The sequence below is a fragment of the Pezoporus occidentalis genome, unplaced genomic scaffold (genome assembly GCF_034315485.1).
Source record: "Pezoporus occidentalis ecotype Australia unplaced genomic scaffold, CSIRO_AGI_Poc_V1 ctg30, whole genome shotgun sequence".
Classification (NCBI taxonomy): domain Eukaryota; kingdom Metazoa; phylum Chordata; class Aves; order Psittaciformes; family Psittacidae; genus Pezoporus; species Pezoporus occidentalis.
In genome coordinates, this window is record NW_026914941.1 from 4,323,591 (window position 1) to 4,338,056 (window position 14,466).

Sequence of the window (14,466 nt, forward strand, 5' to 3'; positions counted from 1 at the left end):
CAATTAGCTTTCTGTGAGGTTCTGATAGTAGAAGGTCATCACCTCAGGCCCCCTGACCAAAATGAAAAAGTGAAAAAAATGAAACAACCCACTCATATTGCCTAGAGTAAAAAACTTGCTCTGTGTGGCAGTAGTTTAAATTTTCTATGTTGACTATGTTCACATACTTAACCCATGTTTCAAGTGTTTATATACTATATTCTGGTTTTCTAGTAATGCCTGATCTCCATAGTTCTAAACGCATGACCTAAAGGCAGCTGGTCAAGAGGGAATGACGAAGGGCTTAATTACTCTCCCACCCCCATTAACATCAAGTTATGAATTACAATCAGCTGCTGTGAAAACCTAATGCCCAGAAGGCAGAAAGGGAAGAAGTTACCTCTAGAGGGTTAGGAGTTGGATTTAGGTTTGTTATGTGAGCAACGTATGAGGAAAGAGTGCTGCTAGCAAGGTGAGTATTAAAATGTCTGGCTGTCAGAGAATAGCTTTGCTAATTTAAGATGGGGATGTTGCAAGTGTCTGATAATATTAAAAGTTACTGTGAGGTAGCAATTGCTTGATGATTTATAGCATTTGCACTGAAGTGACTTCCAGTATTTTTTAAGATAGGAATGAGAATGGAGAAAGGTATGATGAAATAAATAGCTCTCTTTTTTGTTGCAGTGAATCTGGGTAACCACACATCTGATTAAAAATATTAAAAGGGTCTGTTTGAAAAGAAATAGTCTAGTATCCAAATGCTGGTCTCTGTTTTCTGTAATGGAACCAAAGTCCTGTATATCTGAAGACTTAAGTCTTTGTCTTGAGATAGCAGTAACTAAGGTGAGTCTGTCTGTAGCCCCACTAATGCTGTCTCAGTGATTTCAAGTTCTGTGTGATGTTTCTATCCTAATCTCTGTGGTATATTACATGTATTTTATTTGGTTTAAAATATAAAATATCTTAAAGTCAACGGAGCCCTAAAGCAAGGGAAATATACTTCATGGATTGTTCAGCTGGGAACTATGTCAAATTTATTTTTGTCTTTTCAAGAGATCTGTGGTGCTATACTCTATCAGAAATGGTTATTAATAAACATTAACTAGTTTGATGATTATGAGTAGTGTCACCAAGCAATTAATATTTAATTGAGCATTAAATTAAGTCCAGTTACTGTAAAGCGTCACCATCTGAGTTTGAAAAGAACCTTAACAATCTTTTTGCAAAGCATCTTGTGGTTTCTGATTTAAAAGCACAAGAGAAGGTATCTTCTGTGGAAGCTTGAAGACTTTATTGGCAGCTAAAGACCAGTTTATTAAAGAGAATGAGGTCAGTTTGGGCACTTTGGGACCCTTTTTCTGTTTTCCACCTTAGTTGTACTTTTAGGATTTACCCTTTTTTGAACACCTCAGTATTTGATGTGAAAATTAAGTTGGCAGGCTTTAGCATTACAATTCAAAACTTATATGCTCAACTCCTTGTTTCATTTGTCCTCAAAAAAATAACTGGTTCCCAAATGCTTCATAGACATTATCTAATATACAAATTTGGCTTCTAAACTGAAGTGGAAGCACTTGACGGTTTTAAATGAAAGCACTACTGTAAGCATAAGCATAAAAATGGTGCTGTATAGGATATCTGATAGCCAGGTTTACAGGCATTTCTTTTGTAAAGCATCTCTTGGACTATGCAGTAGTATTGGCTTCCTAGGAAGCCACTAACTGGTCTGTTCTCCCCTAATTAGCCTGTTTCCAATACATTACCTCCCTGCACAATAGGTGTTTACTGAGTTGACTAGTAGGATAGCAAAACTTTAATTGTCATAGTATTGATTTAATCATCCTCATTTTCTCCACTTCTTCAGGGAACTAGCATGCTCTTACTGCTACTGACTTTGTTCTGCATGCAGATAATACTCTAAAGTAAGGTTTGGATTGCACATTAATTGACTTTTCTTTAGTAATAGGTGTTATGGCATGTATCTGATGCTTTACAAATAGAAGTCCTTTTCTGTAGTGCATTTCACAGGAGAGACTGCTGTGCTCTTGCAGACATGTACTGACTGTGTTGGGTCTCCCGAGTCAGTAACTTCTGGTGTTGCTTATTGAAGGAATACAATAACAGGTTCTGTCACGTTCCTCTCAGTTACTGTTTGTAGGTGGAATATGTGAATATCACACATTTTCACTTAAAACTTATGTTATTACTGGTTTGATTCCTCTGTAGTAGAAACACCTGAAGTAAATTGGATACATTCCACTGATTGCAGCAGTATTCTTTTCTGGTGATGCTGGGTAGAGGGCCTTGCACCAGTGTGGGCTGTTTGAGATATTGGAGGGGATTATTGTGCAGCTGCCAAGCCATTCTGTTCACTTTTTAATTGCTTTTCTGAACTGAAATAACATGTCTTTTCTTTTTCCCAATGTATGTTTAATATTTGTTTTATGATAGCTGAATAAACTGGGTATTCTCTCTGCTTATAAAGGTTATTAACATTGTTTGATATGTATTACTATCCTAATTGCATTCTTTCATCTCTTAAATATATTGAGTTTTCTGAAACTCATTGGAGAAAAGGTCTCCATTCCGTTGGATCAGGTGTCATTATTTTTACTGTGGGAACGCTGTAGGCCTGGGCAGAGTCCTTGGGGTAAGGCAATGATAATACGCTTGGGTTGCCAGAGCCCTAGGAAATGTGCAGCTGGTGCCACTGAGGGTGAGATCATGATGTGTGGGTGTGATGGGACCTTTAAGAGGACCTGGGCAAGCCTTTTTTAAAATGAGCTTCCAGAGAGATCAGAAAGGATTTTAAATTGAAGCAAGCGACCGAGAAATAACAGCTTTTGCTTTACAGCATGAGCTAGCATAATTAGTTTCTATGGGCAAGTAGAAGTCAACAGGTAAGACAATATAAGTAAAAAGGTTTTGAATTCTGATTTATCCCAGTACTTGAAAAGACCTTTGCCCTCAGCTCAAGTTCACTCAGTTCAGTGGCTTTCTGGCTTGTGCCACACAGACACCTCTTGAGTCCATAGAAGAGGTCTTTTTTTTCTCTTACCTTTTGAGGCTCCCTCCTTTCAACAGTCTTTTGCCTCAAGCTGTAGGCAACTCCGCCTTCTTGCTTTGACTTTCCTCTGCTAAAACAGATGTACTCATTGGACAAAAGACAGTAAACGTGCTGACAGTCACACTGAGGCTTATTGCCACAGGTGATGGGAAGCACAGCATCTATCTGTTCCTCTATTCTGTCTCCCACTTATAAATTCAGCATAAACCTTATTCTCTTCCTTAACTTTTCCATAGCATCAAAAACTTCTCTGTTTTGGGAATAATTAAATTTGTCAAAAGTGTTGACAGGCCCCAAAAGGTTTCTGCCCTCTTAGTCTGACCTTTACAACCATCTGTGTTAAATTTCTTTTGTAATAGTTCCTTTGTAGATAAAAATATACATTCTCTTTCCAAAATCTATAGATATTTTACTTTTCTCTGTATTGTTCTCAGTTTTACAGATATTAAAAATGTAGTTGTATTGCAAAATTTTAGGAGTTAATTGATTTTTTTTTTTTTTTTCTTCTTTAAAGTTTATTTGTCTATAAATGTAACCACTGAGTTTTATTGTACTTTTGATTCTCCGGGTTTACTCCCAGTAGAGGTAACTTATGGTGTCACTGATTTCTAAGGGGTGAAACTGTGTTCCAGATAAAGATAGTGATAGCTGTGGTGGTTCTTGAAGTACAGCTGAAGTTTTGACTTAATTGTGGAACTGCTGTTGTATCATTCTGTTAATGGTGATGAGGTAAGAGGGGTTTTGGTTTTGTTTTGTTTTTTTTTGAGAGAGAGAATTAAAACAGGTTCTAACCAACATTACCAGTTTGAAGGAGAATTCCATGGAATTTAATTAAAGGTTACAAAGATTACTTGAATTAATGCCAGCTTATTGTCAAAAGCAGATGCGGCTACCTGTGGGATGGCTTTTTCAGAGTAACAGTTGGGAGCGAGGTATGGGGATGCATTATGTGGGGGCTTTACAGATTTTCCTTAACTCTAGGGAATGAATATGTTTTCTGATTTTGTCATATAATGCTGTAGGGTAAAGATAAGGTCTGTTATAAATGCACAAATCAGCATACTGCAGGTACTTCCAAGCTGTAAGATAATGAAGATTATATTACACTGGAAATACAAAATAAAACTCACTTTATTTCTTTCTAGTTCTACTTTTTTACTACTTCTAGTTAAAACACAGGAAAATATTTGAGATCTAGTATGTTAATTCCTGTAGGTAATTGTGTTGGGAGGTTATGTTTTTGTTTTTTTTGCAGCACAAAGATAAGTTTTTGATTAGTTATCAGACTACTTCATGACTAGTTATCTCTGAGGATTGGACAAGGATACCTGAGCAGTGAAGAGATTTCTTAGACTAGCTGGTTAGTAATCTGTTGTTCGAACAATGTGCTTTACTTTTTTTATATACTCTATCACACATAATATTTCCCTATGAAATCCATGCAGCCTTAAGTTATCTAACCAAGCTTCTGATAGAAGAAAAAATAATTAAAATGAATGGTTACTTTGGGAGTGGAGTCTGAGTTTTTAAAATGAAATGTGTTGTAATGACTTTCTTATCATGTATTGATATAAAATTAATCAAGTTTGTCTCCTGTCAGTACTCAGCTATAATAAATGACAGGCTGTTGTGGTGCCAAACCATCCAAGAAATTATTTGCTATAGGATTTGTCAGAAATCTGCTGACATTCAATGTGTTCTTGACTGTGGCTCAGAGATGATATTTCAGCTTTGTGTCATATATGCATGAGTTCTTCTTTCAGGCTGTTTTGGCTTTCTGCAGCTGTTAAAAGGTCAGAGGTAATCAGATAAGCCAGTAGGATGCTATCTGTCATTATAATTGACTTGAGCCATCATACATAGGAAATCATGCTGAATATCAATACTGACATTTAAAGTGATGGTATAGTGATTGTATTATTACAAATGTATCCCATATTTAGCTACAGCAGATCCTGTTTTTTTCTCTGTGCAGAAACAAGTGCTGCAAGGTATTAAATTTTTATGTCTACTTATCTGGTGAAAATCATCTAAACTATCCAGAAATTATTTTCCCAGAATGATGTGATTGCGTTCATCCAGTTTTGAAACATGGTTGTGCACAATTTGTATTATTTTTAGAGGCATAACAGAGGTATTAGTAAAATATAACTCATGCAGCTGGCATTTTGAATAAAAAGATTAATAAAGCAGTCAAAAGTTGTTCTCCTTAACGCTATTAAATGTTTGTCATATGTCTAGTTGAGCTGATACCAGGTACCCATGTCTTTCACTACCTGGTGAACACCTCATTGCTTGGAACTTATGTTGAAGCTACAAGTCAGGGTTTTGGTAATGCTTCTGTATGTTTTCCTCTAGAGCAGTTTGAGCCATGCAAAATGTCATGTATACCTGTATTTTAGCTCAGAGACATTATCTGCTCTTATTTGATGTTCTTATGTAATCTTTAGTAAAGACGAGCTCGGGGGAGAGATATTGCCTGAAATCCTGTTGATAAATCTAATTAAAATTGAAGTCTTGGAGAATATTGTAATTATATACATATATATACACACACAAATTTAGCAGTGAATATTTGTTTTCTATTTTGCAAAGTATCCCAAGAGTCTATTTCATTAGCCCATGAAGTACTTCTAGAACTGGGGAACTGTGAAGTCACTTGACACAAGTGATTGTATGCTACACTTGTGTTCTGCTGAGGAAGTGATCTTCCAATTAGCAGCAAAGATTTTTTCATAATCCAAAACAAATTAAAAAAAAACAACCCCAAAACCAACCCAAACCTCCCAATAACATAATTTTAGAGGAAAAAAAGAACTTGCTCATCTCTAAACTAGGAAAATATATTCTGTAATTTCAGTTGTTGTTAACTGTAAATCATACTAACCAGAACATTTATTCTTTCTTCCCAATTTTCTCTTTAGTAATGAGAAATGAAATTAATTCATCAGGGTAGCTTAAATAGTGGCAACTTGCAAAAATGTAACTGCAATCCTAAATTAGTAGGAAGGAAAAATTTTTGGCAGAAGAGAAAGTATTTTGTTTGAAAGGCTGTCCTGTCCCTTAGTTAAATCTAATATTAAGATGTGAGAGGCTCATCACACTTTTGGATCATACAGAAGACCTCTCTAATACCAGTATTGATGGTATTAACATTAGGCAAGGTCATCTTTTCTGCTATAGGTTCATGCTGTTAATGTTTTATTTTTGCCTTGATGTACTAGCCAATATAGAATCATAGAATAGTTAGGGTTGGAAAGGACCTTAAGATCACAGTATCACAGTATGCTGGAGATTGGAAGGGACCTCAAAAGATCATCTAGTCCAATCCCCCTGCCAGAGCAGGAACACCTAGATAAGGTTACACAGGAATGTGTCCAGGCGGGCTTTGAATGTCTCCAGGGAAGGAGACTCCACAACCTCCCTGGGCAGCCTGTTCCAGTGTTCCGTCACCCTCACTGAGAAGAAGTTCCTTCTCAAGTTTAAGTGGAACCTCTTGTGTTCCAGTTTGCACCCATTACCCCTTGTCCTATCATTGTTTGCCACTGAGTAGAGCCTGGCTCCATCCTCGTGACACTCCCCCTTTATATATTTATAGACACTTATAAGGTCACCCCTCAGTCTCCTCTTCTCCAAACTATAGAGACACAGCTCCCTCAGTCTTTCCTCATAAGGGAGATGCTCAACTCCCTTAATCATCTTGGTTGCCCTGCGCTGGACTCTCTCCAGCAGCTCCCTGTCCTTCTTGAACTGAGGGGCCCAGAACTGGACACAATATTCCAGATGGGGTCTCACCAGGGCAGAGTAGAGGGGAAGGAGGACCTCTCTCGACCTACTAACCACCCCCCTTCTAATACATCCCAGGATGCCATTGGCCTTCTTAGCCACAAGGGCACAGTGTTGGCTCATGGTCATCCTGTCATCCACTAGGACCCCCAGGTCCCTCTCCCCTACACTGCTCTCTAGCAGGTCGTTCCCCAACCTATACTGGAACCTGGGGTTGTTCCTGCCCAGATGCAGGACTCTACACTTTCCCTTGTTATATTTCATCCCGTTATTCCCTGCCCAACTCTCCAGCCTGTCCAGGTCTCGCTGGATGGCAGCACAGCCTTCTGGCGTGTCAGCCACTCCTCCCAGCTTAGTGTCATCAGCAAACTTGCTGATAGTACACTCAATTCCCTCATCTAAATCATTGATGAATATATTAAATAATACCGGTCCCAGTACTGACCCTTGAGGCACTCCACTAGTTACAGGCCTCCAACTAGACTCAGCCCCATAGACTACAACTCTCTGGCTTCTCTCCTTCAGCCAGTTCGCAGTCCACCTCACTACCTGGTCATCCAGTCCACACTTCCTCAATTTAGCCGTGAGGATGCTGTGGGAGACTGTGTCAAAGGCTTTGCTGAAGTCAAGGTAGACCACATCCACCACTCTGCCATCATCCATCCACCGCGTTATTTCCTCATAAAAGGCTAAGAGATTGGTCAAACATGATTTCCCCCTGGTGAAGCCATGTTGACTGCCCCTCAAGATCATCTAGTTCCAACCCCCCTGCCATGGGCAGGGACACCTTATGCTAAATCATATCACCCAAGGCCTCGTCCAGCCTGGTCTTGAACACTGCCAGGGATGGAGCATTCACAACCTCCCTGGGCAACCTATTCCAGTGCCTCACCACCCTAATAGGAAAAAATTTCCTTCTTATATCCAATCTAAACTTCCCCCGTTTTAACCCGTTACCCCTTGTCCTATCACTACAGTCTCTAATGAAGAGTCCCTCTCCAGCATCCCTATAGACCCCTTCAGATACTGGAAGGCTGCTATGAGGTCTCCACGCAGCTTTCTCTTCTCCAGGCTGAACAGCCCCAACTTCCTTGGCCTGTCTTCATATGGGAGGTGCTCCAGTCCCCTGATCATCCTTGTGGCTCTCCTCTGGACTTGTTCCAACAGTTCCATGTCCTTTTTATGTTGAGGGCACCAGAACTGCACAAAGTACTCCAGGTGAGGTCTCATGAGAGCAGAGTAGAGGGGCAGGATCACCTCCTTGGACCTGCTGGTCACTCTCCTTTTGATGCAGCCCAGGATACGGCTGGCTTTCTGGGCTGCAAGCGCACACTGACGCCAGCTCATGTTTATTTTCTCATCGACCAACACCCCCAAGTCCTTCTCTGCAGGGCTGCTCTGAATCTCTTCTCTGCCCAACCTGTAGCTGTGCCTGGGATTGCTCCGACCCAGGTGTAGGACCTTGCACTTGGCATGGTTAAACTTCATGAGGTTGGCATCATCCCGCCTCACAAGCATGTCGAGGTCCCTCTGGATGGCATTGCTTCCCTCCAGGGTATCAACCGAACCACACAGCTTGGTGTCATCGGCAGACTTGCTGAGGGCACACTCAATCCCACTGTCCATGCCAGCAACAAAGATGTTAAACAAGACCGCTCCCAACACCGATCCCTGAGGGACACCACTCGTTACTGGTCTCCAGCCGGACGTTGAGCTATTGACCACAACTCTTTGCGTGCGGCCATCCAGCCAGTTCTTTATCCACCGAGTGGTCCATCTCTCCAATTTAGAGACAAGGATGTCGTGTGGGACAGTGTCAAACGCTTTACACAAGTCCAGGTAGATGCCATCAACTGCTCTACCCCTGTCCATCAGTTCTGTAGCCCCATCATAGAAGGCCACCAAATTGGTCAGGCAGGATTTTCCCTTAGTGAAGCCATGCTGGCTATCTTTAGCGACAGATCAGGGATTGAACTGGACAAATTAGGAGCTAAAAATACAACTTGAGCTAGTCAATTCTTGTAGCTGGGGATAAGAACAAATTTCTTTTTCCTGTGACGAGAGAATATGGATGGGGAGACATAGCACCCATTTGCTATTAGAGTACATGACAAATGTGAAACTAGCTGTTGTCTGGTAAAGAAATAGCCCCTTAACTAGAATAAATGAAATTAATAAATATATCTAAAGGTATTCCTTATGCTAAAAGTATGATATGGCAGCACTTCAGGAAGCAAACCCAAGTTATCTAGTGGTAAAGTTAAAATGTCATCACCAGTTCCTAGATGAGGCCACTATACCATATTATTACATTGTGGCTTAAAAGGTACAAAAATATTTGATTTATGACATGGTATGTTCATAATTATTAAATAAAAATCAATAATCTCTTTTAAAAGGCCTTGTGGATGTATTTTTTTTATTTTTAATAAAATAACTCAGCTTTTGTAAGCTTCGGTTAGAATCAAAGACCTTTACATTTTCAAAACCATGAAACAAAACACTGCTATGTATAAAGCTTTAATATTTGTCTGCATTTACCTCATTACAAGCAAACATCTTAGAAACATTTGACTCACTGCCTTTTTATTATGTTGTGTTAAATCAGACACTACTGTTACAGTAAGTATGTTACATGTGTGACCTATCAAATTAGATAAGTTAGGAGTGGTGTTGGGTGAGATTGAGGTGCAGCTTTGAAGTATTCGCAAGACTCACTTCAAGAAAATTGCTCTGTTTCCATTTAATGTTCTAAGTTGTTCTGTGTATTTTTGTACTATTGAGCACTGTTGATGAGAGGAACATCTTCAGGATCAGATTCCAAGATTTTAAACCAAAAGCTGTCTTTGAACATGCTAGTTGAGTGGGTTCTCCAGTCAAACATATCAATATGAAGTCTATTTCACAGCTCTTCTCTGCCAAAATAATACACCTTATGGGGATTTGAAGTAGTCCTCATATTCTTGATGCTTAGTGAAATACCCTTCTAAAATAGGCTGCTTTAACAGAGGGACAAAAAATTGCTGGCAGAAGTTTTGCTGATGCCACAGTGTCACTGCACTGTGCATAATCTGATCTTCGTAAAATTTCAGTTATTGGAAAGTGAATTCCTGCATTACTAAAGCACGCTTTCCAGGTGAATGTGGGTTATTTGCCATGCTAGCACTCAGAAGTCTTGGAATTGCCTTCTGTTCGTCAGTCTTTCTTCAATTAAAAGCAAAATGTTCTCATTCTCTTTGACCATTTAATGTGGACACAATTGTATAATATATGAAGATAATAATGAGTATTTTACTATTTTGGGTTTTACTGGTTTAGTAATTAAAAGCATAGAAGCAATTCCTAACATTCTGAGTATTACATACAATTTAGAATTACTAGAGTGTATGTCTGTGTGGATCTGAGCATGTATGACAAGGATAGCAAAATGCATGCTGCATTCACTTTGATTGTGAGATAATACATGGAACTAGGAGCAGTGAAATGTTTGAGAACTAGCTGTCAGATATTTTGAGGGTTTCATTTGCTGTTGTGATGAGAAGCTGTTCTTATTTTCATACCCAACTGTTGATATGACTGTGAGCGCAACAGACACATGTCTTTTCAGACTGTATCAGCTAATGTGGCTTATTCCTTGTCAGTAAATTACTGGATTTTTCAGTTTGCTATAGTAATCAGTTCTTAGACCTGAATTGCATGCAGGTCATGCAAGCCATTGTAGCACTTTGTGCATTAGTTTCTACTGCTCTCGTTTGTAAGTGCTGTTAACTCATAAAATGAGTTTTAAAATTAAAAAAAAAAAAAATCTTAGTTATTGTTCCACAAAGCTGATTTTACATAAATGCTTCAGGAAAGCAGCTAAGAGTTCTCATGTGATACATGAATGTAAGCTGAAACAAATTAAACAAAGTTTCAAATTATTATTACCCACAGTGAAAATATATCTCTTTAAGGAATCATTAAAGTAGCATCTAATCTAAGCATTACTTAGTTATTGGTCTGGAGCAATGACACAGTGTTTTCAGTACTGAAAATTAGTTACTTCTTAAAGGATGTGCGGTGGGCTGTGGTGTATGAGAACAACAGGAAACTAGTAAAAAATGAGCTACTCATGGAAGTGTCTTTTCAGGGTTTCTGATTTATCATTAAAAATTTCTTTCATCAGTATGAAGGTATATTGGCTCTCTGTATAATTTTATTTATATATCCTGCAGTGCATAGTTCATCAGTGTAAGACTTGCATTATTTTTTTTTGTTTTGTTTTGACAGTGGCCTTTCTGTTCCCTTTATTGGTTTCACATTCTTTTGTTGGAAGGTTATCTGTATTGTAAGTGATCATGAATTTCAGTGTGTGTCACTGAAAAGAAAAAATGGTCCCTAAAATTTAAGTTCTTAAATGGCACCTCACAACTCTTTTTAAGTATGTCATTCTCATTTATGCAAGGCCTCTATTCTCTTCCTTGAGATTGGAGCAGACTCTTCAGTATGAGTTAAATACCTCACTAATTAATCCCTGGGTAAAACAGGGTTTAGCCCATAGTATTTAGCTGACACTGTGAGAGCAGCTATCATCTATATTTTCTCTCTGTATGTTTTTTCACTATTCTGTGAAAATGAGACTTGCTTGTATTCAAAGAATGTAGATAGTGATTCTGTATGGCATTTCTTTGTCTCATTATGCCTAAGAAAATACATTTGGCACTGGCTGCTGAACTCATGTAAACCAGCCAAGTTAAGTGCAGTCAGATGGGAGTCGATGCTGTTTGTCAAATAGGTATCTCCCCAGACATGCGCATCTTAAGGATTTACACCAAGAAGTCAGATACTGGCTGTATGACCCTTGTCACACTGCTTTGTAGCGTTATCTTTCCACCTGGAAAACCTAGCTACTGCTAGAAATAGTAAAAGTAAAGCCCCACACCCTGAACTGCTCACAGCAAGAATTCTTACATAGATACATAGTTAACACTTTCATTTTCATATTATTTTGGCCCTCATGAATTTCTAATGCAGAAGAAGTTGCTGTTGGGAGAGGTAACAGAAGTATTATGATTTGGAGGGGCAGAGGGAGCATGCAGCTTTGGGTGTGCAGAATTTTCAGACAGCAATAATGAAAGCTGCCAAAGTTGAACCAGACATAAATGAATGGGTAACTGAGCACGAGGACACAGTGTGTGTTTGGTTGGGTGTTGCTAATCCCCTTTTTTACTACTTAGCTATAGAGATTGAAATGCCTTAGTCATCCTATATCAATGGGTTATTTAAAATCTAGCATACTTGGGATTAGGGCTCCCTGACTTTTACTGTTAAATATATTTTATAGGAGAGTGGGAAAGGTAACATGAGTATAGAGCTTTGAAGCTCCGTAGTATATAATTACATTACAGTTTTAAAATACCTGCTAATTTAATTTGTGAACTCTGTCTCCTTGGCTCCATTTGCTCTCCTGTATCATTCTTTCCCAGGGAGCTCAGGAACACAGTGATTGTAGCATTTTTGTAAGTCTTGCAATATACGGTAACATCATGGACTGGGGGCACACACACACAAGTAGCCAAAGACTGAGGAGTGAAGGAAAAGTGACAGCTCTGAGGAGCTGTTTAGAGTAGTTGATGGTTTCTTGAATCATTTCTTTACCACTAGTAAATTAATTGAATGCATAGACTGGAGAAGTCATTCTTAGCACACAAAGAAGTTGCTGCTTGAAGCATTATTTAAATATTCTTTGTCAATAAAGGCTTTAAAAGATCAGCAGATACATTATATTTACGTATCTGCTATATATGTTATATATACCCTCTTGCAGAAATACTTATTTCCCTATGGGAAAGATTGCAAATGTTGACTGGTTGATTGCCTTACAAAACCCCAACCTACCCCAAGTAGGGTTGTCGTGATGTAGGGAGTTTTATTTGTTCGGGTTTTTTGTGTTTGGTTGGGTTTTTTAAGTGTGTATTTCCCAAATGGCCTTGAAGTTGCTCAAGTTCTTCCTAAGTGCTTAGATCCTCCTCAGTTGTCAGATAAAAAAAAAATTCAGTATTTCTTTTGTCACTGTCCTCTTAGGCTCCTGTGTTCTGTCATCTGTTGCCACTCTTAAGTGGAAGCTAGGAATTAAGTAAAATGACATTAAGAAATGTGGCATCAGTTTATAGTTCATTGTTATTAGTAGTAGTCATATAATCCATCATGTCTATTAATGTCTATTACTGGAAATGGTTAATAAATTTTATCTCCTTAAGTTTCTCATACATTTGTGTGTGCATATAGCCCATATTTTCTGAGAAATTCTAAATCCGTTTCCTGATCCAGGAACGGATAAATATGCAAAGGAAGCAGGAAATAGATCTGGTCCTACAGGTCAGTCACATAAAATTGAAATCTAATAGGTAGTCTGAGGTCTAAGATTGATTAATCTAATCTTAAATTAATTTTTTATTGCAATTTTGTAATTGTTTCTCTAATGAGAAAAAAAGGTACTATATTTTCTGTCTTGGAAAATAAACTTTAAAGGTTCATGCGTAACACCTGTGAACAGATTGTAAATAGTTATCATTGTAGTAAAGGAGCTGATACTTGATAAGGAAACAGTGTTGAACATAGTAGAACAAACCAAACTCAGTTCAGAATCTAACAAATACTGAATATGTTAAAAATCAGACATGCGTTTGCTTCCCTGGTCATCCCTGTTTTCTGGCATTTGGTATGAGGTACGGCTATTAAGCTATGATTTCATTTTATGTTCTGAGCTGAATTTGAGGTTAGAGGCAAATAGAAACCAGTGTCTAGTTTCAGATTTCATTATATTGAAATAATGAGGTTTTGACCTTAAATGAAAGAAATGTCATGGGATCAGATGAATGCCATGTGTTTGTTTTTTTTTATATTATTTTTATTTTTTATCACCCCCCGTGTTAGATTACAGAGGGTTCTTAAGTCATCATAAATCATAGGATCATAGAATAGTTAGGGCTGGAAAGGACCTTAAGATCATCAAGTTCCAACCCCCTGCCATGGGCAGGGACACCTCACACTAAACCATCTCACCCAAGGCTTTGTCCAACCTGGCCTTGAGCACTGCCAGAGATGGAACATTCACAACCTCCCTGGGCAACCCATTCCAGTGCCTCACCACCCTAACAGGAAAAAATTTCCTCCTTATATCCGATCTAAACTTCTCCTGTTTAAGTTTTAACCTGTTACCCCTTGTCCTGTCACAGTCCCTAATGAAGAGTCCCTCCCCAGCATCCCTATAGGCACCCTTCAGATACTGGAAGGCTGCTATGAAGTCTCCACACAGCTTTCTCTTCTCCAGGCTGAACAGCCCCAACTTTCTCAGCCTGTCTTCATATGGGAGGTGCTCCAGTCCCCTGATCATCCTTGTGGCTCTCCTCTGGACTTGTTCCAACAGTTCCATGTCCTTTTTATGTTGAGGGCACCAGAACTGCACACAGTACTCCAGGTGAGGTCTCATGAGAGCAGAGTAGAGAGGCAGGATCACCTCCTTGGACCTGCTGGTTACTCTCCTTTTGATGCAGCCCAGGATCCAACCTATAATAAAACATATGGTCCTTTTTAGTTACTTTTTGACATGTAATTGTTAAGTTTGAGACTTGAGATGTTCTTAGAAATGGGAA

General features: G+C 38.8%; 1 long non-coding RNA gene across 1 annotated transcript in view; it reads left to right on the top strand.

The window, feature by feature from the left end:
- The first annotated feature begins 383 nt into the window (after positions 1-383).
- LOC134168106 (uncharacterized) overlaps positions 384-14,466 on the top strand; it is a 70,967-nt gene continuing 56,884 nt past the window's right edge. The window contains exon 1 of the long non-coding RNA XR_009966420.1: positions 384-451. This is a non-coding gene — a long non-coding RNA (uncharacterized LOC134168106). The remainder of the gene's footprint in view (positions 452-14,466) is intronic.